The sequence below is a fragment of the Pyrus communis genome, chromosome 1, assembly GCF_041283825.1.
Source record: "Pyrus communis isolate YQ-2024b chromosome 1, ASM4128382v1, whole genome shotgun sequence".
NCBI classification, from domain to species: Eukaryota; Viridiplantae; Streptophyta; class Magnoliopsida; order Rosales; family Rosaceae; genus Pyrus; species Pyrus communis.
Window position 1 is genome coordinate 18670999 of NC_142565.1, and position 15213 is coordinate 18686211.

The 15213-nt window shown below is 39.1% G+C and overlaps 1 long non-coding RNA gene across 2 annotated transcripts; it reads left to right on the forward strand.

The window, feature by feature from the left end:
- The first annotated feature begins 1664 nt into the window (after positions 1-1664).
- LOC148699310 (uncharacterized) lies at positions 1665-8392 on the forward strand. 2 transcript variants are annotated; one of them, XR_015955786.1, is made up of 4 exons: positions 1665-1915; positions 2000-2118; positions 2671-2732; positions 8301-8392. It is a non-coding gene; the product is annotated as an uncharacterized LOC148699310 (long non-coding RNA). The 2 variants fall into 2 exon arrangements; XR_015955783.1 differs by lacking the exon at positions 8301-8392 and having other exon boundaries at positions 2671-2774.
- The last annotated feature ends 6821 nt before the right edge of the window (positions 8393-15213 follow it).

Below are 15213 nucleotides of genomic sequence, written 5' to 3' on the forward strand. Positions count from 1 at the left end.
TATCCTTCATAATATGTAGCTCACCATGTGATCCCTAAATTGACCATTTTGCCCTATTATCCCCTTGTGCCATACATATATCTCTTGAATAACTCAGCACTAAAGTTCTCATACTTCATGAACATCTCCAACAATTCCACATAACATATATAAACATATCAAAAGCGATTACATGAAATCAAACATGCTTGACTTAAAAATGTATCAAGATTTATAAATACAATAAATCCCATTTATAAATACAATAAATCCCATGATAACTCATGGTTTTCATATTATCCAAAAATAAGAATATTCTGAATACATTACATAAACTATTCACCTCGATCGATAGTTAGAACCTCGACAAGACAAGCCCACTGATAATTTCCACACAACCAACTCACTAACACTATGTTTGGAGGAACAAATTTAAGATTACTAAAGAATTTTAAAATGACAGAAATTGAAATGATGAGATTTTATTTTCTAGAATTTGTGAATTTTCTTGTTTGGTTAACCTAAAAGAACAATGGAATTGAACACAGAGTTTGTTATTTTTAAACACTCAATTATAGAAATTGAAAAATAACACCTATTTACATGGAATTTAGACTTGAGAATTGAATGTCCTAAATTCCAAGTTTTTTTCCACGTAGAAATTCTAAATTTCCATGTTTATGAATCCAAACAAGGGAATTCATGCATATCAATTTATAAATTCTGACATTTATCGAAATTCTAAGTTTATTCTCCTCATCCAAACATAGTGTAAACCCTGACTCTCTTTCTTTTCTCTCCCTCAATATATATATATATATATATATATATATTATATTTCAATATATATATAGTAATACTTTGCAGGCAAGACTACTACCATATATATGCATGCAATGCAACGTCATAACTAAAGAGAGGCGAAAAGTTGATAAAATAAAATTTGAGAAGTAGTGATGTTATTTATAGGACACATAGGTCGGCCATGTTGGTGAATAAGCACTTGAGGTGTCGAATGGCTAGAGCAAAGACATGAGGATATGACATTAGGAAGGGAGGTGGAGCTGGACATAATTTCTAAGCAGGAGGTGTCTAAGTGCATGCAAATAAGATGAGGGAACCATTGACACGCAGTTAAATGGATTACTACCTACCAGTACTGAGATCAAATTAAGTTATATAAATGTCATGCAAAACGCTAGTTATCAAGACAACACGTCAAGGAATCAAAGTATGATTAATACATATGTAAGTAAAATACCACAAACTTTTCAATTAAAACTCGAAAGTAAATAAATATAATTTAAAATACACGATGTGACAACTCGTTCTTAATTTTATAATTTTATTAATTTTAAATGAGTAATTTGACGAAAATGTTTCTAGAGACAAGAATTTTGACTTCCGTTGACCATCGGTTAGAGGGACGTAAGACTCATTCTTTTAGTATATTTGCATAGTTCTCGACGATACGAACGCGTAAACGTAAGTGGAATTGAATTTGGAGTTAAAACGAAAATTTTATAAAACTCGGAACGATAAGAGTATTTTGGGTAATTTCTGCATTAGAGATATTTCTACATTTTTAGACCACACTTGCACTAACACGTGAGAAGATTCCCCATTTTTCTGGGGGTTTCCTTTTCTGTTCCGTGATATCTCTCTCACTCTCTATTTTCTTCTACTTCTTCTTCCACTCTCACTCACCTTTACTCCTTCTCCTCCTCTTTTGCTGAGACACACACACACACACACCCACACCTCTACACTTGCAACCACGGTAAGGCAACACCCCCACCATCATCCCCTGTAATCCTTGTGAGCCATTGGACCTAAAAATAGGAGAAAAGTACCTTGTAAACTACCTCCCCGCGCTGCACAGTACCATCACTGTGCATCACTCTTCTCCGGTGAATTCTGACCATTTCCATCCAAGGTAAGCCTTGAAATTGGTCCCTATCATTGTAGATCATGCCTAGGTTCATGATTGGTAAGTTTTTGGGTGGTTTTGGTGGTGTAGGAGCTCGGAAAACACAAAGGAAGGTCACTGTTCATTCTGGAAATTTCCAATCCGTGGCCGTTTGGCCACTTTCCAGCCATTTTTCCGGCCAACTACGATCTCCATTGGGCCTCCTAAGGGTAAGAATCTCTTCTATACATTTCTAAATTCAAAATGGTTTTTGAATCATCAAGTTTGGTTAAGTATCGAACTAGAATTTAGTTATGAAATTTGGGAAGAAATTTTCAGATTTCTGGAAATTTTGGCCGTGACCATTTGACCATATTTAGGCCCTTTTTCTGGCCAACACCGACATAACCTCAGCTCCAATTTGGTATGTACTTGTTCTCTCATTTCTAGCTTTAATATGGCTCTTGAATCATCTTATTTGATTGAGAATCGAGCTAGAAATTAGCCCTGGAAGTTGGGATGAAATTTCCCAGATTCTGGAAAACTTGGACCCGTGGCCATTTGGCCACTTTCAGACCATTTCCCCAGTCAACTCCGGCCACTATTCGACTCCAAACTGGTACAAACATGTTCCCCACATTTCTAGCTTCTAGTTGGCTTTTGAATCATTGAATTTGGAGCTTGAAATGAGCTCCTAAAATTAGGGGAAAAAACGAAATAAAATTTGGAAAACTCGTTCATACGTTACGTTATACATAATTACATAATGGTTTTGTTTCTAGGTGAAACGTATTGCAAGGATCTTCGAAGCCCGCGAGGTGGGTTTGACCCGACGTCATGTTATGTGAGTGGGCATTTATTCTCTCTCTCTCTCTCTCTCTCTCTCTCTCTCTATATATATATATATATATATATATGTATATATGTATGTGTATGTATATGTATATCTTACGGTTTCCAGAAACGTTTTTATATGGAACTATGCTTTGCTTGCCATGTCGTAAATAAGTTACATTTTAAATATTGCATTGTTACACTTGTGAATTGTATTGTGTGATGCTGTGAAGACTCAGGTGAGCTTCAGGTGATTATTATGTGATTGAATGGGTTGTATTGCATTGGTATGCATACATTTATTTAGAGCTCATCATGGCTGCACCCCGATATTAGTGCTCCCGTCCGGGGCTAGGGCCAGCCTTCACGTGATTGTTCACCTCCCGCACCGCATGCTCACCTTGGATCCAAGTTTGGTGCCAGCCTATCATACAGGCCACAATAGGTGGTTCCGACTCGTAGATGACCCGCGATTTAGCACAGCTTTCACGTGATCTTAGCGCTTTAGCGTACATATTTATACCCAGCATATCGTACGGGTCACACTAGGTGACTCCGACTCGTGTGCTAGCCTAGATTGATGAGCTACATGTCCAGTCGTACAAGGTCTTACAAATGTATTTATGGTGAATATGGTTCAACCGTCTGAATACTATACTGCAAAATGCACTTGAGAATAATCAATCATAGAACCTTCACTTCGCTGGGAAGCTAGTGAAGTGACCTTTTTGGTCGAAACAATTAAGAACTCTTTGCCTGCCCAGACCTGGATAGATAACTAACCAACCTAGAAGCAATGTTGTTTACTTGTTCAAATTGAAGATGCTCTTATGCTCCTTGATTCTATAGCTCCAATACTGTTTACTTATTCAAACTGAAGGTGTCATCGGTTTTCAACACAATGTTGTTTAGTTATATAAAATGAGGATGTGCTGACCGGACGGTATACTATTATCCAACTGGGGTTATTCATTCTCAGCCCAAACCCATATTTCAGGCCTAAACAATAATATAATATTAATATATTGGTTAGGTACGATATACCATTGGTACTATTTTAGATACCATTAACCGTACGAAAAATTTATGTGTTGGTACAAATACGTAATGCTACAAATTTTTTGTGCAAATTTGATATGGTATAGTTGGTAATTCGGTTGGTACAGTAATTCGGCAAAATATTACACCCTTATGTACAGTGATAAAAAAAACTCATCAATTTAATAAAAGATTAGATGTTCAGAGTGATCAAAAGTATAAATTGATACAATTTCAAAATTTCACAGTGTAATATGAGAAAATTATAACCTCATAATTATTTTTAAATCCACTTCAAACATTAAGATTGTTAAATATAGTTAGCTGTAAATATTAATACAAGAACCTGGAGAAATGTAAACTTAAAAAAGTAAGGGCCCTCCCAACTCCCATGTGAATGGGGAACCATTCCCCAACATTTGAATTTGCACCTCTCAACAGATGTTAATCCTGTTAACGAGGGCTCTTTCCGACCCCGACAGGCTCAAAGGAACACGTGCCCAAGGGCCTAATGAACTTGTAAGGGCGAAGCCGAGCACTTAAAAGGCCCAAGACCTCCACATGTCCTATCAGCAATTAAATCGAGTGCTCTGTCGCACATAGAGTGTCCCAAAAGAGCCTTATTCTTGTAGTTGGTCTTACACTCATCTTTTTCACTGATTGAGATCTACTTTGATTTTTATGTTCGGAGCTTGCGAATTTAGGGATCCAAACGAGCCTATGAATCTAGGGATTCAAACTACTCAATTTCAATTAAACAGCCCCATTAGCCCATCCCATTGATTCATTTCACAAAAACACAAAAATTTGAACGATCGGGATCTTTTTTCTCTCTCTCTTGAACGGTCCGGATATCTCTACCGAACACAAAGATCCGTAGTGGATCTCATTCACCCGCTTTTATTTAGATTGTGAATTAACAAATTTAATAAGGTGGACTAACTGCCCATTCAGTACTACTGTTTGATGGTATACCTCTTCACTTGGAAGTAAGAGGTCTTAGGTTTGAATCTCGTGAATGGCAAATTTGATACCAAATTAAGCTGCCTATTGTACAACTTTGACGAACTCCCTCTCCCCTTAGTGTAAAAATATCAGTGTACTCATAAGAAAAAAGGTGGACAACTTGGTTTTGTATATTTTAACGGAGTTTTTGTGAAGCTCGATATGTGATGTATTGAAATGATTTAAATGTTTATCTTTTAGGTTTTGATCAAAAGATTATGTCTACCAAAAATCACTTAAATTCGAAATTATATGACTGTTGGATTAAATTTAGTGTACATTTTCTAGAACCGTACGACTTCATATTTAATCTAATGTTTAGATGACTTCAGATTTTGATGATTTTTTTTTAAATGATATTTTAGAAAGACATAAAAGATATACAGTTATATTGTTAAAGTACATTTCAAAATGAACTCCACAAAAATATATGCTAAAAATGTACCTCCGAATCCTAACCCGGTACGTATGCATACACGTCTTAGGGATTTGGACTGGTCAAATTTGTATATATTTCTCTCCTTTAGCATATTTCTTTATGTATTGGGATTCCAATCCCTTTCATACGTTTGTAGCCAACTAGCCATCAAACCAATTTTAATTTATAAAGATAGCTTAGAATTAGAGTCAGCAAAGCAACCATTTCAGCAATTGCGGCACTTTGTCTGTCTATCTTACTCTGAACTGTAAAGGTAGTCTATTTATTTGCTTCTCTAATTGACTGCATTTGTTAATAGTCTTTGTGCATTCGACTGTCCAATAGCTCCTGCACCACACGTATTTTATTCAGCACAGTAGAGAGCTATAAAATAGTCTCTGTGCATCCGACTTTGCACTTCTCATTTTTAATAGATTTTCCCTTTGCCTTCTCATAGCATGTTTCTAGTCCAATTTCTATCCGTAGAAAATCGAGGTTTCATCGTATAACTAATTGATAATATTTGAAATAGTTGAACTACTATTAAACATATGTAAAATACCTTCTTTTTTTAATATAGGATTATACTCTCAACACCTCTTTGTTTCTCGATGTCGAACTATACTATGTTCTCTCCAAACCAAAAATAAATAAATGTTGGTACTATTGTGGATAGCATGGTAAAAGAAGAGGTATGCCATGGTGTAAATGCATACGTGGGTGAAATAGCATAAGCTACTTATATCACAAAGTTTTGAAATGTCTTATCCATGCAAACTCGTTGGCGTGTTGGGGCCTTGGCATTACATGCTATATGTACATTTTTTCATGTGAGAACCTTTATATAAAGAGATGTACTGTATGATTGAATCGAACTCAAGCTGCAGTAATATCATATCCCTGCCTTCTGTCAACGTTACTGTCTTTTTTTTTTGAATTGGATCCTCTCCGAGGCAATACCTCGGAATCCTACTGACCGGACAATATAGACCGTTGAATTTTGATCCAACGACTACAAAAAGGGGGTCCCTCTAAAAGTTATAATAATTGTAACCGTTAGATCAAAATCTAACAGTCCATGTTGTTCGATCAATAGGATCCTGAAGCATTGCCTCAGAGACGATCCAATTCCTGTTTTTTTTACCCCATTTCCACAATTATCAGTCAAGAGATATTCAGAAAGAGATTCCGACACTCACACCGCTATTCGTTTCAATCGTTATATTATTTTATTTTTCTCGCTTCTAAATGTTTCAGGTAGCCACTTAGTATTATAATTTTATAGTGTTCTTTTTCACTTGTAAGTGAGAAATTTTAAGTTCGATCTTCGCTAAAGGCAAATTTATAACATATTATTGCAGTTCATTATGAGGCTAAGCTCATCCTTCTTCCCCTTAATTGTAAATAATACCGTTTTTTCAAAAATAAAAAATAAATAAATTGCTCTGGGTCAGTTATGTGCGTACATTTTACCCTGCGGAATGCGGATGGTTTTCTTTTACTGTAATTTGTATGGCAACTCACAATCATGTACACCACTTGGAGTCTTGGGCTCTGCGACTATGCATATGAAGAATCCAGTGGCTAATGCGGTGAACTTTGAAAATTATTTTAATTTACATATAATTTAATTTTTTTCTACAGTACTGCACAATGCCATATTATTGTTAATTAGAATTCAGGGTTTATTGGAAGGAAATTCCACACTATAATCGAATAACAGAACTCAAAATAGTACACCTCCTGTCTTAGAAAACTAAATCCTTAAACAATGATAGGTTTTGTGTTACTATTAAGCCTGTAATTTGTGAGAACAGTGTCTACATGCCGAAACAATATTTATGCTATTCCTATTAAAAAAATAAAACAATGTAGGAAACAAATATAGAATCCTAGTTCAATTGTGAGTGTAAATTTGAGTATTCATACAAAGTTCTCAAACTAGTTGGAATAATTTAAACCTTTTATGTCACACTCCGGAACCAAGGAAAATTTGCTTACCTAGTCTGGGATTACTCCAAGTAATGGCCTTGAACTTTGGTGTAACATCCTACATCGACCAACGGAGAGGGGGTGATGTGCCTTATATGTACATGCCCACCTCCATATAGCACGAGGCCTTTTGGGAACTCACTGGCTTTAGATTCTATCGGAACTCCGAAGTTAAGCGAGTTCGGGCAAGAGCAATTCCAGGCTAGGTGACCCCCTGGGAAATTCTAGTGTGAGTTCCCAGAAACAAAACCATGATGGCATGTTCGGGGCCCAAAACGGACAATATCGTGCTACGACGGAGTTGTCACATCTCAGCTCGACTACACCGTAGCACGATATTGTCCGCTCTGGGCTTACCATTCCCTCACGGTTTTGTTTTTGGGTTTCGGCACGAGAAATTCCCAGGAGGGTTACCCATCCTAGGACTGCTCTTGCCCAAACTCCCTTAACTTTGAGGGGGTGATGTGTCTTATATGTACATGCCCACCTCCATATAGCACGAGGCCTTTTGGGATCTTACAATCCACCCCACTTAAGGGGAAACTGGCGCCCTCGCCGGCAGGACAATATCATGCTACGGTGGAGTCAGGACTGGGATGTGACATTGGTGCTCCCAAGTAGACTAAAGTCTCTATTATCGAAGAGTTTTCATGGGCCTTGTAGACCTTCATAACGTTCCACATCTCAACCTCTCTAGCAAGCTCCATGAAACCACATGTCTTGGGTCATGTGAGCTTGGTAGTTGTTGGGTTTAAAAGAGTGTACTTGGCATGGCATGATACATTTCCTTGTTTGTTGGCATAGTATCAGAGTTTTTTTTTGTTTTTTAACAAATGATAATATCTACACTAAGGGGGGAGAGAATGGACTTAGCCTCACAATAGTCTAGCAATAATGTAGTTCAAATTCACTTTTGGCGAGAATTGAACCTAAGATCTCTTACTTACAAGTGAAGAGGAATATTACTATGTCGTAGTACTAAATGTATTTAAAAGCTTGCTTATTATTGATTTTCCAATAAATGCGCAAAATATATTGAGAGCGACACAAGATCGTATGACTGAAATTTTTGAGCCCTAACACCTTCATACAAAGGTTAATACAACTATTTATGCTCACTTACAGTGGAGGAAACCTGCATTTGGGGAGGGGAAGCTCAATTCTGATGGGGCATGGAGCTCTAGTCCAAAGCAGGGTGCTTTCGGTTGGGTTGTGAGTAGGTGTATTTTTATGTGTAGGTGGAGCGGGAGGGTGTGACTGTGTTAGTGTAGAAAATCCGTTTAGGATTTTGTTGGGCTAGGTTTTGTAAATTCATGTGGACTTAAGATTACTTGTACCTCAAATCAGTTGACTAATATATATTTGTAATATTGTGATATCAATGAAATCATGGAATTATAATTTGGCTTCTCAACTAAGGACCGTCATGGTCAAATTTGCTCCAAGATAAAGCAATAAAACTGCTCATTGGGTTGCTGTGCACGTAGCTAAGCAACACGGATGTTTTTGTGGGATAGGTTTTTGAGTCATCGTGACTTGAAAAGCAGTGATTTGAATAAGACTTCGTTATTTTTACTAGAAGAGCTGTACAGATACATATAAACTTTGGATCTAGTGTGTAGAGCCTACAATTAAGCTATACTTTGAATCCATTGAATATGTTCATGCATAAATTATATCTACATTGTATATAGAATAGGAATTTACAGGGCTCATTGCTATTGAACCCAATATCTCAACACTCCCGTTTAAGTTGGTGCATCGATGTTGCACATGCTCAACTTAGCAAAAAACTTTAAGAACACTTGATTTGAAACCGCTTTGTTGAAGATGTTGGCCAACTGATTCTCTAGTCGAATCTTAGGCAACTCCAGAATTTTCTTATCTAACTTCTCTTTATAAAGAATCTGTCTACTTCCACGTGCTTGGTACAATCATGTTGAACCGGATTATGGGCATTGTGGAGCCAAAAATAATCACAAGGCGACACGTGAATTTTTGGATAAAAGATGACAAATATACCCTTGAGGCATACCGGGATTCCTATGCACGAGCAGCAGACAATCATCACTCAACCAAGTCAAAAAGTGCCCAAAATGGGTAAACAATTCAAAACCTATTTCATCCATCCTCATCAAATCCTCTACACAAGGTAGCCCCCAAAACATTCTTTTTAAATTATGTTAATTGGCTAATTAATGGATTTATTACCTAATTAATCTAGTAATGGCCAATTAAATCACCAATTATACCCAAAAAATACATAGAGGCTGGTCACCTTCTCTCCCAAGGGGGCCAACCATGCACTATATATTCAACCTCATTTCCTCTAAAACCCTAGGTTTTCACTCGTGCTAAAATTCTCCAAAATTCTCAAACACTTTTCTTTCAAAATTCTAACTTTGGCATCAGAGGTTCTTTGGCCAAAGCCAAGGCCCCACCCCCCCCCCCCCCCCAACATTCATCATGGGCACGTGAAGCTCTTGGCCTTGACCAAGGTGTTATTTGTTTTGTAAGTGCAATTTTGTCCAAGATCAAGGAGGAAGAAATTTGCATCCTCAGGCACTATCACATATTGCTTTATTCTCATAGTGTAATCGCATTCGTTGTCTAGGTAGATAGCCAAATCCCTCAAGAGAAATCCTAGCCATAATATTTACAAACTCCAAGTGCTATCCCTCTATATTCGGCTTCTACAATTGATTGCGCAACAACATTCTTCTTCTTGCTCCTTAGTGTAACGAGATTACCACCTACGAAGGTGAAGCCTGAAGTAAATCGCCAATCATCTATTGCTTTGGCCCAATTATTATCATTATATGCATGAACACTTCGATGATCTACATTTTTAGTGAAGAAAATTCCCTTTCCAGGAGCAAACATCAAATACCTCAAAATTTGAATTACTACATTCATATGTTGCTCTCTTGGCTTATGCATGAATTGGCTGACAATACTTAATGCATAGGTAAGGTCTTGCCTTGTATGTGCTATGTACATCAATCTTCATATGATCCCTTTATCAATTTGTTACATGATTAAGATGAACAAATAATTTCAAACCAGCAACATCCACCCAAGTAAGTGACTTTGGATGGACCCCAAACATCACAATGTATGAATAACTCATATTCAAATTTGATTGGAAAAAATCACAACAGCTTTTTACAAGTTCAGAAACATCACAACAGAAATTAGAAACATCAAACCTTGCAAATAAACTGGTGTTGGAATTGAATATGCGCAAGGCCGCAAATAGTGGATGCATAAATTCGAGCAAGCTGTGAAACAGAGAACAATTGTGAGCAAGCCTAAAATCCAAAGGGGCGTGTGCGTCGACCAAGGGTTCTCCAACAGTCAAGTTAGTAAGTGTGGGACCATGATTTTCTAGGGCGGAGTAAGTCTGATCTGAATACAGTTACCTCATAAATCTGTTATGGACTCACCAAGTCTTAGTAGAGCTGTATCAGAAGGAGTAGCAGTGCCACCATCACTTTACTCTGGGACACTAGGCGGAGTCCTAATGACTCTGCTGGATGACCTAGGGATTGGTGTGCACCGCAAGTAATCAGAACTCCTAAGAGAATATTTAGAAGTACACAATCAAATCCTATAAGTTTTGGAGTTCCTACGACCTAGGGATTGGTGTGCGTCGCAAGTAATCAGAACTTCTAAAAGAGTGCAATATCTACTTCTAAATATCTTCTAGAATTCTCCTGGCTTAGAACGAGGATTATATCCTACAAATGTCTCTCTCCCACAGTATAAATACACCCTCCTAGGGTTCATCTATAGTAACGGAATCTAAACACTTGAATTCTCTCGCCCAGTGCTTGAGTCCAAAATCATTCGCTAACTTGACCATCGAATAGCCTATGGCCAGCACACACCCCCTCGCCCTCCAAGTCTCAGGCTTGCTCATGGTTATTTGCTATTTTGCAGGTTGCTCGGGTTTACTCAGATTTGCACTTGACCACTGCTTGTGGAGGTGTGCAAATTTGGTTCCAACAGTAAGCTGTTTTAGACTCAAGCAAAGGGCAATATAATTAGAGTACAAAGATTGCACTACCAGAGACAAATCCTAGATGAGTGTATTTATAAGGTAAGGATAGAACATTTTAGGATATAATCCTTGTTCCAAACCGGAAGAATTTTAGAGGATATCTAGAAGTAGATATTGCACCTTCTTAGGAGTTATCATTACTTGCAGCGCACGCTAATTCCTAGATTGTAAGAACTCAAAGACTTGTGAGGAATCTATTTGTGTCTATATCTGGATCAGATCTCGTGGAACAAGTATGGTCATTCCAATGGAGTCGCTTGGACATCGCCTATTGCCCCAAAACACAATAATGGTGCACCACTTTTCTATCTAATCCAGTCCGCTCGAAAATAGTGAGCCCATGATTAGACTTCTGAGGTATCGGTATTCAATTCAACCTTACTCTGACTTAAGAAAATCAAGGTCCCACAACTAGGAAATAATCTCTTAAGATACCCGAAATAAGCATGCCTAAAACCAAATGTTAGATTTTATGTTCTTCCCCTCATATTTGTCCACTATTAAAGCTTAATGCAACTATTTAGCACCAAATCCAAGTAATAGAGCTTCCCTTGCCTAACAGCATAACCAATCGTTTGCCTTATTTGGATGTCCTTAAATACGCAAAATTCAGTTCAAAAAATTATGACACCAGATAAGGAAATGGATATTTGGACAACTGACTAAAGATTATACTCCAAATATGGAACAACTAAAACAGAAGCCAGGGCAGGAGTACCTTTGGTGGTGGAAACAAACTTTTTGTGGGATAGTTTAAGGGGTGAAACCTGTATAGAATCAAATATCATATGATTCGTAGCACAAGAATCAATTATCCATGCACTATTAGAAACATATACAAACATATTTAAAACCTTAACACCATTACCTGCAATGGCTACGAATGCTAGGTATTCCCAAGTGATCACTTTTTTAAATGGACTTGTCAGCACCATCAGTATTTTTTTCCGGAAAAGGATCCTCTCCAGATTCATATCCTCACATCTTAGCCGTTCATCATACATCGGGCGGTCAGTTTTCATTAGGTACTATTGTTGACCCTAAAAATTACAAAACCTACGTGGCGCGCAGGCTGAGTAACTAATAAGCTAACTATGTTATTCGGTTAAATGCGGGGTGTGCCAACTCATCGACCGAGCTCGGCCGAGGAGTAAAATTTGTTGATGTTGCATTGAGCATGTTGCTGACTTCTGTATCTTGCGACTGCGGCCGAAGAAGAAACAGATCTCGACCTTTGGATTCTCAAGCCTGAAGACAAGGCTGCTAGTTTTACGAAGTTCACAAATTGTCGGCGCCCGATTCGGTCACAGTGATTATATTCGTAAGAGTATAAGCACGTCGAATCGACACCAGACTATACGGACATAAGTACTCAAAGGTGATGTATGTCTTGATGGTGAATGTGGTTCGGCCGTCAGAATGCCGAACTCTGAAACTTACTCGTGAGTATCCAATCATAAAATCACTCGGCGTCCAATACATCGAATGTCGTAACTCGTAACACCTTATTTCGTCGAAAAAGCTAATAAGATGATCTCTGCCAATAAAGATTCGAAAACCCTTCTCGACCGAGACTTGGTTAGGTAACCAGTCGACCTCGACGGAGTGCTGTTTATCCAAACTGAAGGTGCTCCTCGGTCGGCTGATTCTACGGCAACAATGCTGTTTATCCAAATTGAAGGTGTTCGCCCGTTGCCTTCGTAGTGTTGTTTATCCAAACTGAAGATGTGTCGGCAGGAAAAAGAAAATAAAAAAATCTCAAGATGTTTGAGAGGTTTTGCGCAGAGCAATTGTGTGTTGAATTAAAAGTCCCAAATTGTTGCATGATGTCTTGTATTTATAGCACCAACTCCTTCTTGAGATCGAATTAAACGCATATCTGGATTTCGTTCCAACTTTGCTTCGAACAACCCTACTCCCATTAGGACTTTGAACTCACCCCTTTTTGGGGCTTTATTCATTGTTGGTCGAGAATCCTAATTGCACTAGGACTTCCTCGACCCCTTTGCTTATCTGAACTACTCCTTCTTGTAATAGGACTCGACCATCCCTCTTGAATGGCCCAGAATCACCAGACAACCCATAGTATTTTTGACACGGCTTTAGGCCGAGCACAAACCTGCACTCGGCCCAGAAATATTATTTTGGGCCCAAACATTACCCCCCTCGCTTCTGAGGTCGTCAACTGCTAACCTTTGGTCGGATCTCGACCTTGAAGAAGCGAAAGCATCTTTTGCCTTTAGACTTAATTGTTCCCGATAACCATTACCATGCGCATTTATGGAATATGATTGCATAATCTTCGTTACTCCCGACGTCCTGCCACGTGTCGATTCCCGGATAAACCTAAGAACTCTCAATCATGGCCGTCGAAAACATGCGCCCGTCAAAACGTCTTCTTTCTCATTAATGCATTAAAACCGCCGCCGTACACAATCGTGCGTCTCAAATCTTCGAAAACCTCGATCCTACCCTGGAAGATTCCCGAGATATCCGAAATGATTGGCTATTTCCCGGTTGATTTTCCCTCAAATTCAAAAATTTAGCGCTTCCGAATACCAAACGTTTGATCTTCCTTCTGAAATGCCTATAAATACCTAAATTTCTTTCATTTGCATCCCACGGCTCTAGAAACTTTGAAACTTTCTTTCGCCATTCTTGCTTTCTCAAACCAGAAGATCTCAAGCTCATCTCTCACAAACCCCTTTTAAACCCCTACGAACCTTTGAATCCTTACCAATGGCTTTCTTCATCTCAAAGCTCTCTGACGAGTGCAACAAATGCAAAGGGTTCATCGACCGGAGCACTATCAAAACGCTACGCTTCAAGAGCGGCCTGAGCACCACTCATCAAATTCTGGGGCCATTTTTTAAAGATGCAGTGCCATCGTGCATCACCAATCTCCTTAAGGAACAATGCCTAACACCCTTGCTGCAAGGGTTTGACTGGTCGAAATGGTGCTTGGCGTGACCTCAACAAGCTTGGCCCTCAACCATGGTAGCATGGGCAGCCTAGGTCGAACGAATGGAAACATTCTTCGGCAAAGAGTGGGAAGCTCTTAGCATTTACGACGCCATCAAGCTCTCGACCATGGAAATCACCATGGATAAAGAGCTGCTCATGGCGGCTATGAGTTTGTGGTTTTCGTCTACCAACACCATTATCCTTCCTTTCGGCCCTCTCAGCCCCACTGTCCTTGATATTTCAGCTACCCTTGAGACTTCCCCATCTAGTCTCCCAATAGATGCTACCCTTTCTGGGTGCCCATCGAACCTCGACCTAAAAGCACTATTTGACGATCAGGCCGTCGAGACACTCAGTCGAGGAGGTCAGGAACCCTCGAAAAAAGAAGTTCAAAAATTGCATAAGAACTTTTTTAAATACAACACCCTCATCCTCCACTTTGCTGGCCGTGGGGAGACGAGCTTGAAGAAAGGCGAGCACGAAGCCTTCCTATTCTACTGGTACAACAAGTTTATCTATTGTACCAAGTTGAATAAATGCTTGGTCGAGAACATGCCGGTAGCTCAAGCCTTGGCTAGCAGTCACTCCTTGGTGTTCGGTCCGGCCATCCTCGCCAATCTCTTCCGTTGTTTGGCCGAAATGACCCTCAACAAAATCGACCCGCACTAGAACAGACCCCTCTGGGTATTCCAAATCTGGCTACAATTTTATTTTTCCACACTTCGGCTCCAAGTCCCCGTTTTCCAACCTACTGCAGCGCTTGGTCCTTAATTGGCCTCTCGACCGACGCCTCCTCATCGGGCTGATGAAGTCCTTCAACACTTCTTCGGCCTGGACATCATTTCTGATGACGAGTTCTTAGTATGTCGGTGTCAGGAATACCCTGCCTCGATCAGGTTTCCGAAGACGGCAAGGGATGAAACTGAAGATGCTGATCTTCGTTAACATTGGGGGTCGTTCGTATTGACACGTGGCTTTCCCCTTGGTTGCGACGCCCGTCGAGCCAGTTGG